The sequence below is a fragment of the Coenobita brevimanus genome, chromosome 14, assembly GCF_032717465.1.
Source record: "Coenobita brevimanus isolate Jiangsu-jjx chromosome 14, ASM3271746v2, whole genome shotgun sequence".
NCBI classification, from domain to species: domain Eukaryota; kingdom Metazoa; phylum Arthropoda; class Malacostraca; order Decapoda; family Coenobitidae; genus Coenobita; species Coenobita brevimanus.
In genome coordinates, this window is record NC_136967.1 from 40,914,150 (window position 1) to 40,933,696 (window position 19,547).

General features: G+C 42.8%; 1 protein-coding gene across 1 annotated transcript in view; it reads right to left on the bottom strand.

The window, feature by feature from the left end:
• LOC145390374 (corticotropin-releasing factor receptor 1-like) overlaps positions 1 to 19,547 on the bottom strand; it is a 427,528-nt gene that overhangs the window by 329,265 nt on the left and 78,716 nt on the right. The gene's annotated exons all lie outside the window — the stretch shown is intronic.

Genomic DNA, 19,547 nt, shown 5'->3' on the forward strand with positions numbered 1-19,547 from the left:
TTATATATGCTTATGGCACATACCTTCAGCTTTCTCCTGGAATGTTTGTTGAGCCTTCGTCTGTTACCGTAGGACTTGTGGAGACCTCTGAAGTTGTGTACCGAGGTCTCCACTTTACACTTCCCGACAAACCGTAATATGATTACCACAGCCAGATATTAACACTATAAACACTACTGTGATTTTCAAGTAGTTTGGGATCCATACTCCAAAAAAAAACCACTGTAAAAGCAATGGAAATTACAAGCGCGTCTGATCGTCGCGCTTGCACTAGTTCGCTCTTGGTACTCTGTCATTTATTATTCATAAAACCCCTCACACTTTATATTTCTATTACTATATCACACTTATATATATCTGGAGTCTTTCTCCATAAGTTTCCTTCAGTAGTATTAGTTTATTGTCACTGAAGTCATTCAATTTTTCATTCAGTAAAATACGTAGAGAGCCACGAATTCACTTTCACTGTTATAACATAAATTATTTGTACTCATATTCTTATATTACTAATTACTTACATTACTATTTACATTTTCTATTCTATTTTCAATATTTACCCTTCTATTTTACTTACACTATGTTATTCACTGTCACTTTCAGTAAGACAAAACTATAATACACTGTTCAATCATATGTACTGAACATCCATTGCTTTCACTTGCTATTTACACATTATTTACACATTATTTCCACATTATTTCCACATTATTCTCCTTTCACACTTGCACTGTTAGAACTGCTTCTGGCTGTGGTAATCAAAGAAGCAGGTAACACAGAGGGGAACCTGGCACTCAGCGCACTGCCAAGAGGTGCGTTTGTGCTCGGGTGTGCGGCGGGTGGTATGTGCACACACCTGACACCTGCGAATCGCAGCCTTCCTTTTCCCTGTGGCAGGCATAAGCTCAAGTCTGTGCCGATCCATATACGCCCTCTGCTCAAGTCGGTCAGGAAGTGTTACTGGATGGCGCCTTGGAGTTGCTGCTGTCACCCTACCATATCTTTCCAGCAGCTGCTGGACACAAGTCCTGGCGAACAACCTCAGGGAGAAGGACTTGGGTTGCTTGACCTTCATCTTGTACAGGATGAAGGCGTTCAGCATCGTCATATCTGTGAGATGCAGAAAAACTTTCCTGTACCACCTAGTATTCTTCCTGAGGCAGTCGATCTCACCAATCATCATGTCGGACTTGTCCACCAGCCGCATGTTGATATTGTAGTCCAACACAGCATCAGGTTTCATCACAGGTTCGCCTGTCCTACGGTCAACCTTCCCACTGTCTGTCATCTCCCCCTTATGTACGGTGGTGAGCATGTGCACGACCCTCTTGTCATGTGACCGTATTGCCAGCATCTTCTCAGACTTGCGTAGGTGCACGTCTCCTTGCTGCGAGGTTCCTGCCTCTGTGAATTTGGGGAAATGGGCACGATTACTTTTGACAGTGCCGCAGGAGCCAATGCCGTGCTCAGAAAGGTATTTGGCAAGTTTCGGTACTGTATAGTAGTTGTCTGTATACAGCACATGATTCCCACCAAAATACTTTTCAAGGAGCACTTTCACTACACAGCCTGAGAAGCCAAGGGGGTGTGTTTTATCCAGATCGACAGTGCTGGCTGAATAAATGACGAAGTCAAGGATGTACCCCGTCTCACAGTCGCACAGTACAAAGAACTTAATTCCAAAGCAATAGCGTTTGCTTGGAATGTACTGAACAAACCGAAGACGTCCTCTGAACAAAACCAAGGATTCGTCAATAACAACCTTCTGAAAGGGGTGGAAGAATGACATAAACTTATCCTTCATTCTGCTCAGAATCTCCCGGATCTTCCAGAGTTGGTAGGTTTGGGAAGGTACATCGTTGTCAGCAAAGTGCAGGTTTCCCATGATGTTCCGGAAGCAATCTCTGGCCATGTACTTACTGAAGGTGGGTGAGGGTAGTAAGGGGTCCATGGACCAGTATTCTTCCAACTCATGCATCTTGGAGTGTGGCATGAGAGGCATGAGGGCAAAGAACACATACAGCTCCTGCACTCCCAGCATGGACCACTGTTGCATCTCGGCTGCACCTGTACCACTTGCAGCACGTTGTGATTCATACCTGTTGGTCTCATCACATATGTGCTGCATGACTTCGTCATCTAGGAAGGCCAAAAGGTAGTACACACACTCAGTATTTTCGTCAGTAGTGAAGGCAGGCTGAACTCCTGAGGAGCTCTCATCAAATACTAAATTTTCAGGCAAAAAATCTGACCCTTCCGTCCACGCAAAGGCGTCCAGGATTCCCTGTCATGGCGGTGTAGGGCGGGTGGTGATGGTGGTGGTGGTGGTTGGCTGTGAGGCAGATTTATCTCGTTCAAGGTCACTCGCACTGACCCTGGGTTGCCGTACAGCACTAGCAGCCCTTACCCTACTAACAACTCTACTTTTCAGTCCTGGATTTACCTCTTCCTCTACGGCCTGCCTTCACTGTTGATGCTGGTGGTGACTCAGATGACGAAGACTCCAGAGATAACTCAGCTGACGATGAGGAAGAAATGAGTGAAGTGAGGCTTGGGGAACAGGGAGGTGAATGCACGCGGAACTCATGGCGGGCTGGGTCACGCGGGGGCATTGTTCTGGGGCTAACACGCCACCTTTTCACTCCCTTCCCAAATTCCTTGCCTTGCTGCACTAACGGCTCCTTTCCCTTGGAGCTACAGACTACATCCAACACTGAAGCACTCTTACTAGCACTTTCTGGCACGATAACCTCACCCGGCTCATCACACGATTCACCCGAATCGTCAAAATCACTGTCCATCATCACCATGGACAATTCTTCAAGTTCACGTGCCACTGCAGAGTCACTAAGTCCTTTCCTACTTCCCTCACTACTTTTCTTAGGGGTAGAGGTCACGGGGCCCTTTGCAATGGGCGCAGAAGCGGCAGGAATGGCGGGGCGTGAGTGCGACATGGTTTCACTACAGCGGAGGACAAGGAACTAAATGCCGCGGCTTATCTGAGAAGGGAAGGGTTGACAATGACACTGAGGCTGACTGCTGCTAACTTACATGCTAGTTTTTTATAGGTAGAATATCTCGGCAATACGTAAAGAAATAGGTAGTTCCCGGTGAATGTAAATGTCACTTAGACTTCTCCCTTCCTTTCTGATATATATTTTTATTACAGACATTGATTACAAGGCATAATTCAAAGGGGAAATTACCGTGGTAATGTAGCGAATGAATGCACGTGAGGTGTTGTCAGGTGATAATTAGCCAATTCCTGGTGTATAACACTATCACTTACCTTATTTTTTTTTGGTATATATTATTTTGTATAAGTATAGGGCATAGGGCTTATTTCAATGGATGAAATCTGTGGAAAAATCCGGGGGAAATTTGCGTAGCGCAGCGCGGCCTGGGAGGTGAGAGGACAGGGTAATGGAGGGCAGGTAGGGAGGGGAGTCACAAAGGGGGTAAAATCGCTAAAATGTCAACAATGGATGGAAGTACAGATGAGATTTGGAGTGCTGACTAGTGTTGGACATTGGCAGTACTCATAGATGATACAAGCCACCACTTGAGAGCCCGGGATAATTCAAAATAACACAGAATCACAAAAGTGACGCCCCATGGTATGATCCATTGTGGCCGAGCATCACGAAAGTGATGCCCCACAGTTCTATCTATCTATCTATCTATTGCCAGACGCCTCAATCCCGTTTGGGGTGGCCACAAACAAATCGCCTCCAAGTCGCCCTGTCCCCCGCCATTTCACTGCCCTGCTCCCAACTCACACCCCCCTCTCTCATATACCTCTCCACCCCATCCCTCCATCTCATCCTCGGCCTCCCCCTCCCTCTTCCCCCCGCAGTTAAGGGGTTAATAACCCTTCAAATATGCCTTGGCTGGTCATACCGATTTTGATTACATTTCTGCCCCAAATGCTTGTTTTTGCCATTTTTCCCACTCAGAACCCTGAAATCCCACTTGTCCCCCAAGGCACTTGGGAGGAGGGGTTTAATTTGAAAACCAATCACGAGCACCGAAAATAATGGTCAAATTCGTTCAGTCACACCAAAATACGCGAGAAAAATAAACTGCCAAGCCAAAACAAAACAGTGAGGACTTATAAAAGTTTACCGAACACAAACATGATTATAAAAGTTTACCGAAAACAAACATGAGACTTTATAATTACACTAATTGGTTGTGCACGACACAGCCATTCTTTACTGTAGGAATCAAACTAATTATAAATGTGTCATGCACCATATCAAATAAATAGCTTTGTAGAAACAGTGAAAAATGAAGTGGAAGTGGATACAATATCTCATCTTTGTGTTCGCCTCGTCGTAAATTAACCATCTCCGGAGAAGTGGTGAAGTCTTTTAAAGTGATAAATTAAACGCTTATTTTTTTCCTTACACGATGTTTTTATCATTGAATTAAAATTCCTATCACACATACACACCACAGGGTCCTTCAAATTCTACATTCTTTGCACAAGACTGCCATAATATGACAAAGGGCATGAGAAGGGGTGCTATGAGACTCCCCGCAGATTCCAGAACTATGCTGCGGTAATCTTCTGCCGTTCACCGGGGATCGCTCTCCTTTCGTGCATTATGATTACCAAAAGATACGGATAAGGCAAGGTGAACGCCTGCCCATAATTTAAGACTACGGCCGTAAGAGTTTGTTTCAGTTTGCTTTACCTTGTACTCAACCAGTTTCATCCTGTCCCTCCATGCACTTTTCTCCTACCCCTGGTTTCTCTCTCTCTCTCTCCACTTCCCCCACTCCCTCCACTCCCTTTCTGTTCTGTAGCCCGCTCTTCTACCAATTTCCCCACACTCTCCCCACTCCCTACTACTCTCCCTTTTCTCTCCCACCATTCATTCACTCCAGTTTCACGCCCAGACTCATTCTTTCCATAGTTCCCCATCCATCTTTTCACGCAACCTTCTTTACCATTATCCATAACTTCAAACCTCACATCTGTTTTTTCCTCTGACCTCTGCTGTTATTCCCTTTCAAATTTAAACCCTACTCTCCCTACTTCCTCTCTCGGGCAAGTCACCTTTCAGCCTTTCCCTCTGCTCTACTTCTCCCCGTACTTCTCTCCTCTACTCTCTCTTCCCTACATCCCCGCCCAGGTACGATCTCTGCCCTTTCTTTCTCTCTATTCATTCGTTCCTCTCCTTACCCACTCCCCCACCCCCCCACCCCGGTTTTCACACTTCACTATTATCCTTCTCTTCTGTTCTTATATTCAGCCTCTTATCTCCCTCATCTAAACCGCATTTTCTTTCCTTTCTCCTTACATCTTCCCTCCCCCTCCTCATCCTCTTTTCTTTTCACAATCCTCTACTCTCCCTTCTCTACACTTTGAATCAACCGCCTCTCCCTCTCACCCAAAATCGTCTGCACATTTTTCCTCTCCTCTCCACCTCGATCGCTCCCATTCCTCCATCTCGCCCTTTTCACTTTGCTCGTTGCCCATGACTCCCCACCTCTCGCTTCCTCTACCCTCCCGTCCTTGCCTCCTCCCCACATTACACATCTACTCACCTTCATCTCCTTCTATTCCTTTCAACTGTCCCTCCACCCATCCTAAGCTTCCATTCCATCCTCCTCTTCTCTTCAATCTTCCCTCTTCCCCCTCATTCCCTTCTTTTCTCCCACCCTCACCAAAATTTTTCATCAAGTCAATCCCTAGGTAATCACAACTCTCACAACATATTGGTGCTTGAGTGTGTGTGTGTGTGTGTGTGTGTGTGTGTGTGTGTGTGTGTGTGTGTGTGTGTGTGTGTGTGTGTGTGTGTGTGTGTGTGTGTGTGTGTGTGTGTGTGAGAGAGAGAGGCTGGGTAAGGCTGGGTGATAGAGGGCGTGGGAGGGACAGGCAAGAAGGAGGAGATAAAGCGGACGGGGAAGAGGAAGAAAGAGGAGTAAAAGAAAGAGGAACGGGGACAAGCCTGAGGAAGAAGGGAATAGAGGGAAGAGGGATAGAAGATAGAGAGAGGGAGAAAAAAGAGAGCTGAACTGCATATGTGTCTTCTGATCTGCCAAAACTCATTCCGAATGCAGGTATCGGCTAATGAAAAAAACTTTGATCCACTATCTGTCTGTCTGGTTGTTGTACGTAATGGTCAGCATGGAGAAGATGAGGTAGAACTGGGAGCTTACTGTACGTGGATGGGATGTATTAGTTAGAATGGCATGGGCAAAGGTAGGGAGAAGAGCGGTTGAAAACATGAATATACCTGTTGTCTAGCATGAGATGAGAACTGAAGGATGGAGGTATAATGGAAGTGAGGAATGGAAGAGGACTGAAATGGGGGAGAAGGAGAAGGAAGTAGGATAAGGTTGAGTGCGTTGGGGGTGGTAATAGGGTAAGGTTGAAGGAGGGGGGCGGGTGGAAAGCGAATAATATAGGGGTGATGGTGAGAGGGAGGGATAGGACAGAGGTTGGGCGGCATATGTTAGGAACAGGATACGGGCTAGACCGGTAGAAAACGGAGTAGGGTGCTGATGCATGCTGTGGGAAGTGATAGGACAGTGTTGTGAAAGCTGAGGGATGGGGATAGCTATAAAGGAAGGGAGATGGGGGCCAAAATGAGATCCAATAGGGAAGGTGGAAATCGTTTTAGAAAGAGATGGGCAAGGTAATGAGTTAAATGGGATCGGGCAGGGCTTGGGATACTGTCAGATATGGTTTAGGTCACGGAGAGAACAGTGAAGGGTTGCGAGACGATAGGGGCTGATGTTTTGAAAACGACTCTGGGAGAAAGAGATCACAATATCCTTTTCCGAGGGCAGTCCAGATCACGTTCTTGCAAACCTGACGGTCGCGTCCATCACCTCGGTGCAGTCTAATTGGGGGATTGACGTGTGTCGGGAGAGAGAGAGAGAGAGAGAGAGAGAGAGAGAGAGAGAGAGAGAGAGAGAGGGGATGATAATAATAAAACCAATGTACCACAGGAGAAAAATAAAAAGATGATGATGATGATGATGATGATGATGATCATGATCACGATGGAGATTAAGATAAGAAATGAAGAAGAGCTAATAAAAATGAAGAAGGGTCTGCTGCAAGGAGAGATAAGGGAGGTAAGAGTATGTAGTGGGAGGTAAGGAAGGGGAAATAAGAGTCAAAAGAAAAGAGAAAGGGGTAAGGAAGGTGAGGAGAGAGAGGTAAAGAAGGAAGAAGTGGGTGTGAAGGTCTGGAAGGAGAAAAGTGGAGTTGAGAAAGGTCAAGTGGAAGGCTAGGAAAGAGGTAGAGGCGGGTTTGGATGAGGAGGGAGAGGAGAGAAAAAAATGGATGACAGGGAGATAAGAATGATTATATACGGGACGAGGAAATCCCTAAAAAAGGTGACAGCATAAGGAATTAAAGAGATCCTGGAGAAGAAGAGGAGGGGGAGGGAGAAGGGGGGAGAAGAAAGGATGTGAGGGAAGTGGGAAGGGTAGTGGAGATAGGGAGGCGGAGACAGAGGGAGGAGACGTAGAAGGAGTGGGAGGGGATGTGAGGTTTTGGAAGGAGAGAGACAGGATGTAGGAAGATGAAGAGGAGAGGGATGAGATGGTGTTTAAAGCGAGATGGAGAAAATGAAGCGGGGTGAAGGATAGAGGGAAGTGATGACTGTGTGCAGTGGATGGTGGAAGGAATGAAGTGGTGGCGAGGGAAGGGGGGAGGGACAAAGAGCTTGAAAGGGAAGAGGAAGGGAGAAAAGGGATGGGAGGTAGTGGGAACGAAAGGAATGAAAGGGGAGGAGGAGAACCGAAGTTCTGGAGGGGAGGTTAAGATGATGAAGGGATGAGGGAAAGGGGAGGGGATGAAGAACAGGAGAAGAGTGACAGGGGTATGAAGGGATGAGGGAAAGGGGAGGGGATGAAGAACTGGAGAAGAGTGACAGGGGTATGAAGGGATGACGAAGAGACGAGGTAATGATCGAGTACGAAGGGAAACAGGAAGGATGAAATAGTAGAAGGAGGAAGGGGAAATGTTGAGAGGGTGAGGACGGGGAGAGAGAGTAGTTGATGAAGAGGGAGGGCGAGAGGATGGCGGAGTGGAAGAGAGAGGCAGAGATGAGAAACGGATGAAAGGGAATGTAGAGGAGAAACTGGGCAGAGAGAGAGAACAAACCTGCCAGTCCCTGTCAAGGATGACTTCGCTAAAACTGGCCATTAAACTAGAACTCGAATGGTCCAAGCACACACACACACACACACACACACACACACACACACACACACACACACACACACACACACACACACACATTACTACGAGTCAACTGATCAGTCATCGACTGATCACTTGCTTTGCCGCCGTTAAACGAATTAGCGATAAACAAGCTGTACCTCTGACAGTGTAACACCTGCACTCTATACAAATTTCTTCAGGTCGTGCATTTCAATATGTCCTAATGATGACTGACTTTCGAACAGTTGTTGTTAAAATCGAGTTTATTCTCGTCTGACCCTCAAGCTTGTTGCGAAAGTTTGACACAAATTGGTTAAAAAACGTTTTGGACTGATTATGTTCAGTGACCTAGATCTTTGGCCTATTGTTTTCTAAAATGAAATTCGTAATCCTTGGTTGGCTGTCAATCCTTTAACACAGTTTAGTCCAAGTTTAACTGAAACTGTTTGTGCTATAAGGAGGTATATATTTTGACCTTCCCAATTAACTTTGACCTTTCACCGATTGTTCCAAAATTTGAATCGCCACATTATAACCTGTTCATAAACTTCCCACATTTTTTTTTTTTTTTCACATCAAATAAACACTGGGTCATGTTGACGCTGACATGTGATTTGACTTGACCTTTGAATTATTGTTTTGAAAAACAATAGATCAACGCATTGTGACCCTAATCTCTTCCACCAAGTTTGCTAAAAACCAGGTCAGTACTGATTTAGGTACTTTGGTCATACAGGCACACACGGGTCGAAATGAACCTTTCCTTTGGCCATGGCCATTCACTGAGTGTTCTCGAGAAATAATATTCCATCAAGTTTAATCTAAAACGTATCTAAACTGCAAAGGCTGACCTTGTCATGTGAATTTGTCCTTTCACCTTTTTTTGTGCCCTTGATCTTTAGGTCTTTCAATGATTACTCTCAAAAGTGAATACCTTCATCCTTGGATTACCATGGGCTTTTCAACAAAGAACAGCCCAAATTATTTAAATACTCTTTAAGTTGACCTGACCATGTGACTTGATACTGACCTGCAGCTCTCGGTCAATCCCGTGATTGACCATCAACTCTTCCACTATTTTTGAAAATCAAATTTAAAAAATGATTTAGGCATTTTATTGTCATTTTCCTCCTCCATTTCCCTGATAATTATAAATACATTTATAACTGACCAGAATATACCAGTGCCTTTAGTATAAGAACAATGTAAATATACTGTTTGTAGTGTCTATAAATAAGTGGAGATAATCAGAGAGTGTGTATACTGTACTGCTACCTTCTTTGTGTTTTGTTGTGTGTGAGGATAGAGTTGAATTATGGCTAAGAGTTCATACCTTTAATTATCTTGGGGTGTACCTAAAATGAGGCCCTTCGTAATAATTACCTAATGTCACGAACACATTAATTTCAAGTACTTGGAAAGTGTTCACGTACTCATAATATATTTGTTGCACTGGTACTTATTTTGGATCGCACTACAGTGTTAAGGCAGCACATTTAAATTCTATGTGTTTTTTTTTTTAAATCAAGTCCTTGGCTGATACATACGATAGCTTCTCTCATATGAAAAAAAGTCGACTTGAGTTAGCCTGAACAAAATACCTAATGTTCTTCACACAGACTTATTGTTTTTGCTCATGCTACCGCTACACGATTTTACTGAACCTAACGAGCATCTTTGTTCTGAACAGGTAAATGATGACTGTTTCAATCCCACACCATGTCAGAAGGTCCTTCACAGCTAAGTAAAATCATCTGATGTTTGCAGTAATGAAATGTAAGGATATGTCATTATTCCAAAGGCTTTAAACATACCCACTTCCATTTCAGCACTACCATCTACTTTGCCTTGTCTATCTTTCTACCGGTATCCTGCCAATGGATTTGCCTTTTGAAATCACCACGTCACCCTCCATCTACTGATCTGGCCTCTTTTATCTTTCCTCCACTGATCTTTCAAGAACTGTCTTTCCGCTCTCCTTCACCATCTGTCAGTCAGTTAAGCTTCTGTTATTCTTTCACCTTCCTCTCGTCAGCTTTGTTATTTCGGCCGTTCTTTCACTATCTTTTGATCAGTATGTTCTCGACTATCCTTCCTTCACGTTTCTTTCATCAGCTATGATTTTTTATTCCAGTTCTATCTCTTCTAACCATTTCTATGAATCTTTCACAGTCATTTCGCAAGAATTATCTCTTCTTTTTTTCATTGGTTTTTACCAGTCTGACCATTTCTGTCTATTTAACTATCCTTTTTCATTTTTTTAAAATTCCTTCATTCATTGCCCTGCCATCAGTCTTGCGACTCATATCACTCCTTCGCTGTCCCATAACTGTAACATTTTCTCTCCCGCTTTCACTGATCTTTTTGTCTAACCAATTCTTTCATTCATTCCTCATTCATTGTATTTGTCCTTTTTCCTGCTTTCATTGTATTTTTTTTTTCCAGTCTAGCATCATCTAATGTTTCTTCACTGTCCTTTCAATAGCGTATCTCTTCTTTTGCTGTCGTTTTTACCAGCCAAGCTTTCCTATACTTCACAGTCATTTCATTCATTTTTCGTTAATTGTACCTTCCTTAATTAATTTTTTGTCTTTCTCTTAACCTAGTTTTCTGTGTCCTTCCATGTTAATCCTTGTGTTGATTTATCCATCTTTTCTTCCTGTAGCACTGATATGACCGGTTGGATTTGCTACCCGATTATCCAAGTTTCCAGTCAATTGCCTCTCTGTCACCCGAAAAAAAAAAAATAAATAAATAAAAAGGAATGGTGGACTGCAGACGGGCAACTTCAGCTTGTAGTCCACAAGGTTCCTAATTTAGATGAGCCTGAGGCAAAAAAAAAAAAAAAAAAAAAAAAGTAACATTTTCCTCCCCACCTTTTTCTTACGCTCCTGCTGATTTTTTTTTTTTTTGTTACTGCATTACCTTTCAGTCACTCGAGCATCATCGCAACTTCCTTCACTATCCTAGTTTTCCTTATACAATATTTGTCTAATACCTGACTTCCATAGGTTCTGCTTTAGTTTCCTACTAGGTATCTTCCTTTCCTCATAATCTTGCGATTAATCGGGGTTCTGCTCTTCATTCATTTGATATTACTGAATATATCTTTTCTAACTGGCGTTTACCTCCTTTATTTTTGCTTAGTTTCTCTCTCTCTCTCTCTCTCTCTCTCTTACGGTTTTCCCTTTCCCATCCTCTACGTTTGTCACCAAGTTTTACCTTTAGATTCTTCCATAATATTTTTTTTCCCAATAGATCATGCCTTATCTATCCTTCCTTCACTTCCATTATATCATTTGTGTTTTATCTCTCTCATAAGTTAACAAACTTTCTATCCTCCATCATTTCAACTCTGGTATTGCATTCTGTTAGTTCCCTAAGGAGTTAGTCATATATATATATATATATATATATATATATATATATATATATATATATATATATATATATATATATATATATATATATATATATATACTTTTCTTCATCCTTTACTTCCTCTGTCTGTCTGTCTGTCTGTCTCTGTGTGTGTGTGTCTGTCTGTCTGTCTGTCTCTCTCTCTCTCTCTCTCTCTCTCTCTCTCTCTCTCTCTCTCTCTCCTTTTTATACACATCCTTCGTTATTTCATCAGTCCTACTTTTTCATCCCTTCATGCATATACCACCTAAATATTTTCTTTTCTCTTCGTCCTTCCCTGCTTTTTATCATTAATGCCTCATTTATCTTTTATGCCCCTTACTGCTTTTATCAAAAGCGTTTCTTCTGTCTTTCACTCTTGCACTACTTATTATCATCTGTGTATCTTCTGTATTCCTAAATAGTACTACTTTTTGACATATATTCCAACTGCGTCTGCTCTGTTCTTCACTTCTCTTATCATCATCCGCCTCTTCAGTCAGTTATATATTTCACTGCTCTTTGTCAGCTATGAGTGTCCTGCCTATGCTGCTCCTCACTTTCTTATCGCCTGGCTTCTCTGCCTTATCTATACTTTACTGCTGTTCGTCACCTATGCCCCATTATTTTTTCTTTCACGTTCAAAATCTTGTCCCTTCACTGCCAGAATCTTCCCCCGAGCTCAGTCAGTTTGTGGCCGTGTTAGTTGTAGCCTTCATATTGCCCGTTCAGTGTTTGGATGCCTTTCTAAACTGAATTCTATCGTGTGGATGATATATGAATAAACTAAATAATACATCATGGTGATGGGGTTAAGTCATCTGACAGTAACAAGGAAAATATCATCAGTGAAGGGGTAAGGAACATTGTGTCTGTTCTTTTCATGAAAAAATTACCTTAATATAATCGTCCAAGGATAGACAGAATAGAATAAAGCAATGCATCATCGTTTGAAGGGAACAGTCCCAAATAATATTATTAATAACGTTCCCAGTTACCCTCGTTCATCAACCACTTCCGCGCTTTTCCTACAATGTATTTCTCCATTTAGCTACAACCTCAAGATTTTATTCAACGGTTTTTCAAACTTTGCTAATGAAGGGATTAAATATGGCTACAGATAATCCCTCCAGGTCGGTAAGTTTTCCACAAGCTGGATAAAATTACTAGAACGTTGTAAGAAGAGAAACAGAGAGAGAGAGAGAGAGAGAGAGAGAGGAAGAGAGAGAGAGAGAGAGAGAGAGAGAGAGAGGGTGATGAGAGACGTAAAAACACGAGTAACGGAGAGGGTGATGACGTTTGAAATGAATGATGGCGGATGGAATATCTGAAATTTGTTGTATGCTGATGATGCAGTACTACTTCCAAATACCGGGCAAGAAATTGGTAGGCTAGTGCAGAGTTTTGCTGTGTCTGTGAGCACCGTGCCTTGAGAGTAAATGTAGAAAAAAGTATAGTGATGGTTATTGAGAGAGAAGATGACTCTCAATGTGATGTTACAGTGAATGGAGAGAGAGTGCAATTGGTGAGAGAGTTCAAATACCTGGGTACAGTGATAGAAAAAAGAGGAAAATGTTTAAAAGAAGTGGAAAGTGAAGTGACACAAGGAAGAAAGGTAGCTGGTGCAATGATGGCCTTGATGAGAAACAGAGGCTTGAGTGTTGCAGCTGCACGAGGCTTACATGAAGGAGTGTCAGTGCCAACTTTAACATATGGATGTGAGACTATGATATGGCATGAATATGAAAAGTCAAGAGTAAGAGCAGTGGAGATGGGACTGCTAAGGAATGTTTGTGGAGTACAGAGGGTGGATAGGGTACGAAATAATGTGATTCGTGAAAAATGTAGAGTGAGGAAGACTGTGGACACCAGAATCGAAGTGAGTGTACTGAGATGGTTTGGTCATGTGGTGAGAATGGATAAAAATAGTGATGAAAAAAGTATACCTTAGCGAATTTGAAGGAAGGAGAAGGTGAGGTAGGTCAAGGAAAAGGTGGAGAGATGATGGTGGATCAGTGTGTGAGGATGAGAGGTTTGGAAGTCGGTGAGGGAAACTGACAAGAGGTCGAGCTGGCTGGATGAATGTTGTAAGGTGATGTGCATGATCAGAGATTTCGCATCCTTTTTTAACGTGGCAGCGTCCGGATTGACTCTATCGGATACGTTTCTGTGAAGCTACGGAACGTGGTGAGTGTTTTTGGAGAATCCGATAGAGACAGGATTCCGGGGGATTGAATGATGAGTGAATGGAAGCATGGCCTATTGGGCTGGGTAACTTTGGGCGGTCTGGACATTACTACTCTTCATCCAGCCATTGAGATTCACTGTAAGACCGGCCTATCCCTACAGAAGCAGAGACGATACAGCCAATGTATCTCTACCCAGTGGCTTAGGCTGTCTGGTAGAGACTGTATGTAGGGTGAGAAGTGCTTGTGAGTGTGACTGCAGTGTTGTAGTGGCTTTGGATGTGTGTGTAGTCTGTGAACCAAGTGTAATCGGCCCGCCTTAAGCCGACTGGGTGTAAGCATACCAGTATGTGACACTGGTTCAACCACAGCACCCCTTATGTCCGCCAAAGTAGTAAGTGGCTCAGTGAACGCTTCCTAAAGTTTTTACAGCTCTGGCGGGAGGAGAACCTGCGTCCAGCACCGTTCGAGATGCACACTGTACCACTGTACCACAGAGGCTACATATATACAGTATATATATATATATATATATATATATATATATATATATATATATATATATATATATATATATATATATATATACGCAATGGCCCCTTCCCCCTTCCTGCCTCCCCCCTCCCCCTCCCCTCTCAGGGTTGCCATTTGGCATTTTTCATTAGCAAGTGTGGGCCAATTTGGTAATGAAATATTCATTTAGTAATGAATCAGAATAATGCATTACCAAACGGATTTTTCACATGTATGAGGATACACAGGATGGAGATGGTGGATTGTTTGCTCTTTCTGATTAATCTGCTAGCCTACATAGCGTGAAAATAATCAACATGCTGTTAATTATAAGGAGAGTGATTACATGTATTTCCACTTGTATATAAAATTAGTGAAGAATAAATGCTAGCTTTACAAGTTTGGTAATGAAAAGTTAAATTTAGTAATGAAAATTGAGGAGTTTGGTAATGTGGCCATTGCGATCTGGCAACTCTGTTTCCCCATCATCAACAGTTACTGCCTAACTTCGATGGTGAGTAGAGGCTTATCGCAATGGAAGCCACACGTGCTCGTTTTTTGTGAATAAACAGTGAATAAACTGCAATACCTCGCCACTAGACCAAACGGGAATTTACAGTGTTGTGAAGTGTTAAGAAATTTGAACTTAGAGTGCAAAGGATCAACTGTGGAGTGCAAATTGGCTGTTGAAACTGGCAATTGAAAATGGCGTGATGCAGTTAGGAACAATGTGCAATGTTAAACAATTATAACTCACAATGCAAAAAATTAAGTGCAGCACAACACTGGAGTACTGTACGTGCTTCAAGATCATATTCACCACTGCCAAATCCTTAGAAAAGGCGGCCACAGACGTGCTGTAAGTACCCTGGCTGAGGTACAGTCACTTCTAATTCCTCATTCTTTGGTTCCTTTTCATTTATTTTATGCTTTATGTCCATTATTGGTGTGAATAGGGTCTTAAATAGGTTTAAATAAATGCTATACATGTCCGATAGGGAGTTATTTCGGTGGCTTTCAAAGTTTGGCTGGGTTAGGGTCCTTAAGTACCAGTCCAGGAGCCAGGGGCCCATTTTCCGGACGGGACCACTTTCCGGACATGCCTTTGGCTCTATTACATCGGATAGTAGAGGGATCACTGTGTGTATATATATATATATATATATATATATATATATATATATATATATATATATATAGAGAGAGAGAGAGAGAGAGAGAGAGAGAGAGAGAGAGATTCGGGCTGAGAAGGTGCACCTCTTCAAACATACTGTGTATAATTTATAAATTTTACTGTGTCTACCTTGAAACGATATAAATAAATTTAAGAGCGAGTTTTTCACCCAGGAAGGAAAAGGTGCACAACTCGGAAAACTATCTATCTATCTATCTATATCTATCTATCTATCTATCTATCTATCTATCTATCTATATATATATATCGAGTTCAAGGGAGGCAATGATATTCCTAATGATCGATATAGATCGTGGTTTTCCACGAGACTGATATCATCATGATATTTTTAAATAATAATAGCAGCAAGTTACACAAGGAAGGCACAAAAATGGGGCATTGTGCAAAAGCCATAGCTTGTTATCAAATTATCTTTGGCTCTGTGGAGAATAATAATTTTTGGAGGAAATATACATTTCATTGAAATTTATCGCTACAAAAGACCACTCGCACGATACTGCGTGGAGGTAACAGTATAAGAACAAAATCTGTTACTTGATCAAGGGGAGTAATTTTTTTCTTAAGCACATGAACACCTTTCATTGTCAGGATAAACAGTGTAAGAACAAAATCTGTCACTTGATCAAGGGGAGTAATTCTTTTCTTAAGCAGCATGAACACCTTTCATTGTCGGGATAAACTAATGTTATTATTATGTCTGGCTTTACATGGAAAATAACATTAGTGTAGGGAAGAGGTAGATGCGGCTTGGATGAGGAGGGAGAGGAGGGGAAAAAATGGGATGACAGGGAGATAAAAATACTACACGGGACGGGAAAAGCGCTAAAAAGGGTGACAGCATAAGGAATTTAAGAGGTCCTGGAGAGGGAGAGGAAGAGGAGGGAGAAGGAGGGAGAAGAAAGGATGCGGGGAAAGTGGGAAGGGACGTGAATGTAGGGAGGCGGAGAAAGTGGGAGGAGAGGTAGATAGGGTGGGAAGGGATGTGAGGTTTTGGAAGGAGAGAGACGAGATGTAGGAAGATGAAGAGGAGAGAGATGAGATGGTGTTTAGAGCGATATGGAGAAAATGAAGCGGGGTGAAGGATAGAGGGAAGTAATGACTGTGCAGTGGATGGTGGAGGGAATGAAGTGGTAGCGAGGGGGGGGAGGAAGCGACAAAGAGCTTGAAAGGGAAGGGGAGGGGAGAAAAGGGAAGGGAGGTAGTGGGAACGAACGGAATGAAAAGGGAGGAGGAGAACCGAAGTTCTGGAGGGGAGGTTAAGATGATGAAGGGAGAAGGGGAAGGGAAGGGGATGAAGAACTGGAGAAGAGTGACAGGGGTATGAAGGGATGACGAAGAGAGGAAGTAATGAAGGCGTACGAAGGGGAACAGGAAGGATGAAATAGCAGAACGAGGAAGGGGAAATGTTGAGAGGGTGAGGACGGGGAGAGAGAGAAGCTAATGAAGAAGGAGAGTGGAAGAGAGAGGTAGAGATGAGAAGCGGATGAAAAGGAATGTAGAGGAGAAGCTGGGCAGAGAGAGAGAACAAACCTGCCAGTCCCTGTCAAGGATGACTTCGCTAAAACTGGCCATTAAACTAGAACTCGAATGGTCCCAGCACACACACACACACACACACACACACACACACACACACACACACACACACACACACACACACACACACACACACACACACGCGCGCGCACGCATGCACGCATGCACGCACGCACGCGCGCGCGCATTACTACGAGTCAACTGATCAGTCATCGACTGATCAATTTCAGCTTTACCGCCGTTAAACAAATTAGCGATAAACAAGCTGTACTGCTGACAGTGTAACACCTGCACTCTATACAAATTTCTTCAGGTCGAGCGTTTGAATATGTCATAATAATGACTGACTTTCGAACAATTGTTGTTAAAATCGAGTCTGCTCTCCTCTGACCCTCAAGCTTGTTGCGAAAGTTTGACCCAAATTGGTTAAAAAATGTTGTGGACTGATTATGTTCAGTGACCTAGATCTTTGGCCCCAATAATATTATTGCGGTTATAACGTTCCTAGTTACCCTCGTTCATCAACCATTTATGCGCTTTTCTCTACTATGTATTTCTCAATATGGCTGCAACCTCATGATTTTATTCAACTTTTTTGTTAAACTTTGCTAATGAAGGGATTAATTATGGCTACAGATAATTCCTCCAGGTTGATAAGTTTTCCACAGTCTGGATAAAATTACCTGAAGGTTGTAAGAAATATATATATATATATATATATATATATATATATACTCGGGCTGAAAAGGTGCACCTCTTCAAACATACGGTGCATACTATGAAAATTTCACCGTGTCTACCTCGAAACGATTTAAATAAGTTTGGAAGCTAGTTTTTCACCCAGGAAGGAAAATGGGTACAACTCAGAAAACTATACATACATACATACCGGTATATATATATATATATATATATATATATATATATATATATATATTTTATGCGAGGAAGAAGGAACCAAAGGCCATGAGCCCGCAGTAACAGTTCCCTCCAAGAGAAAAACAAAATACAATAGAGAGCCAAATTCAAGATCCGATCATATTGAGATGCCTGGACACACTGCGTTTGAAAGACTGGAGATCATAGGCAGCAGGAAATACAGACAGAGGGAGACAGTTCCAGAGCTGACCTGTTGCATAAATGAAAGACTGGGAGTAACGGTTAACTCTTGCATTAGAGAGTTGGACAGAAAAGGGATGAGAATTTGCTGCCAGACGGGTGCTACGCGCCCGTCGTAGAGGTGGAGGAATGCAAGCAGACAGTTCAGAGGAGCAGTGACCATTAAAGTAGCGATAGAAAAGAGATAAAGATGCAACAGTGCGGCGAAGAGACAGAGGTTGAAGGGAGTCAGTAAGAGGAGGAGAGTTAATGAGACGAAAAGCCTTTGACTCCACCCTATTGAGAAGGGCTGTATGTGGGGAGCCTCCCCACACATGAGAGTTGTACTCCACACAGGGGCGGATAAAACCTCTGTATAGAGTCAACAATTGTGCAGGGGTAAAGAAAGAGCCGAGTCGGCTTAGCACACCCAATCTCTTGGAAGCAGATTTTACAAGAGATGCAATATGATCTTTCCAAGATAAGTCCTGAGTAAATGAAACCCCAAGCATGTTCAAGGATGATACAGGATTAAGCTGAATATTATTAAACATTAATGGGTATACCTGTGGAAGATTTTGTTGTGTTGATAGGTGTAAGAACTGAGTCTTAGATGCATTAAAGACAACCATATTATTTTTACCCCAGTCAGAGATACGAGCCAAGTCAGACATTAGGTGTGCCATAGCCTCATCCCTTGTTTCTTGAAGTAACTGTTGAGATGGGCGTTGCGGGAACCGAATGGAAAGGTGAAGGGTGGAGTCATCAGCGTATGAGTGGATAGGGTTAGATGTACAGCTTAGATCATTGATAAATAAAAGGAAGAGAGTTGGTGATAGGACAGAGCCCTGAGGAACACCACTGTTGATAGATCTAGGAGAAGAACGATGGCCGTCTACAACAGCGGCTATAGAACGACCAGAAAGGAAGCTAGCGATGAAGGCACAGATAGAAGGATAGAAACCGTAGGAGGGCAGTTTGGAAATTAAAGATTTATGCCAGACTCGATCGAAAGCCTTTGAGATGTCAAGTGCAATGGCAAAGCTTTCGCTGAAGTCCCGAAAGGAGGATGACCAGGAGTCTGAAAGGTAGGTGAGAAGATCACCAGTGGAGCGTCCCTGACGGAACCCATACTGACGATCGGAAAGAAGGTTGTGATAGGAAAGATGCCTTAAAATTATTCTATTAAGAATTGACTCGAAAACTTTTGAAATACAGGACGTTAAAGCAATTGGACGATAGTTGGAGGGTTGGGAGTGGTCACCCTTCTTTGGGACTGGCTGAATGAGAGCAAACTTCCAGCAAGAAGGAAAGGTACAAGTTGACAGACAAAGGCGAAAGAGTTTGCCTAGGCAGGGTGTAAGCACAGAAGCACAGTTCTTGAGAACAACAGGAGGGACCCCATCAGGCCCATATACCTTGTTAGTACTGA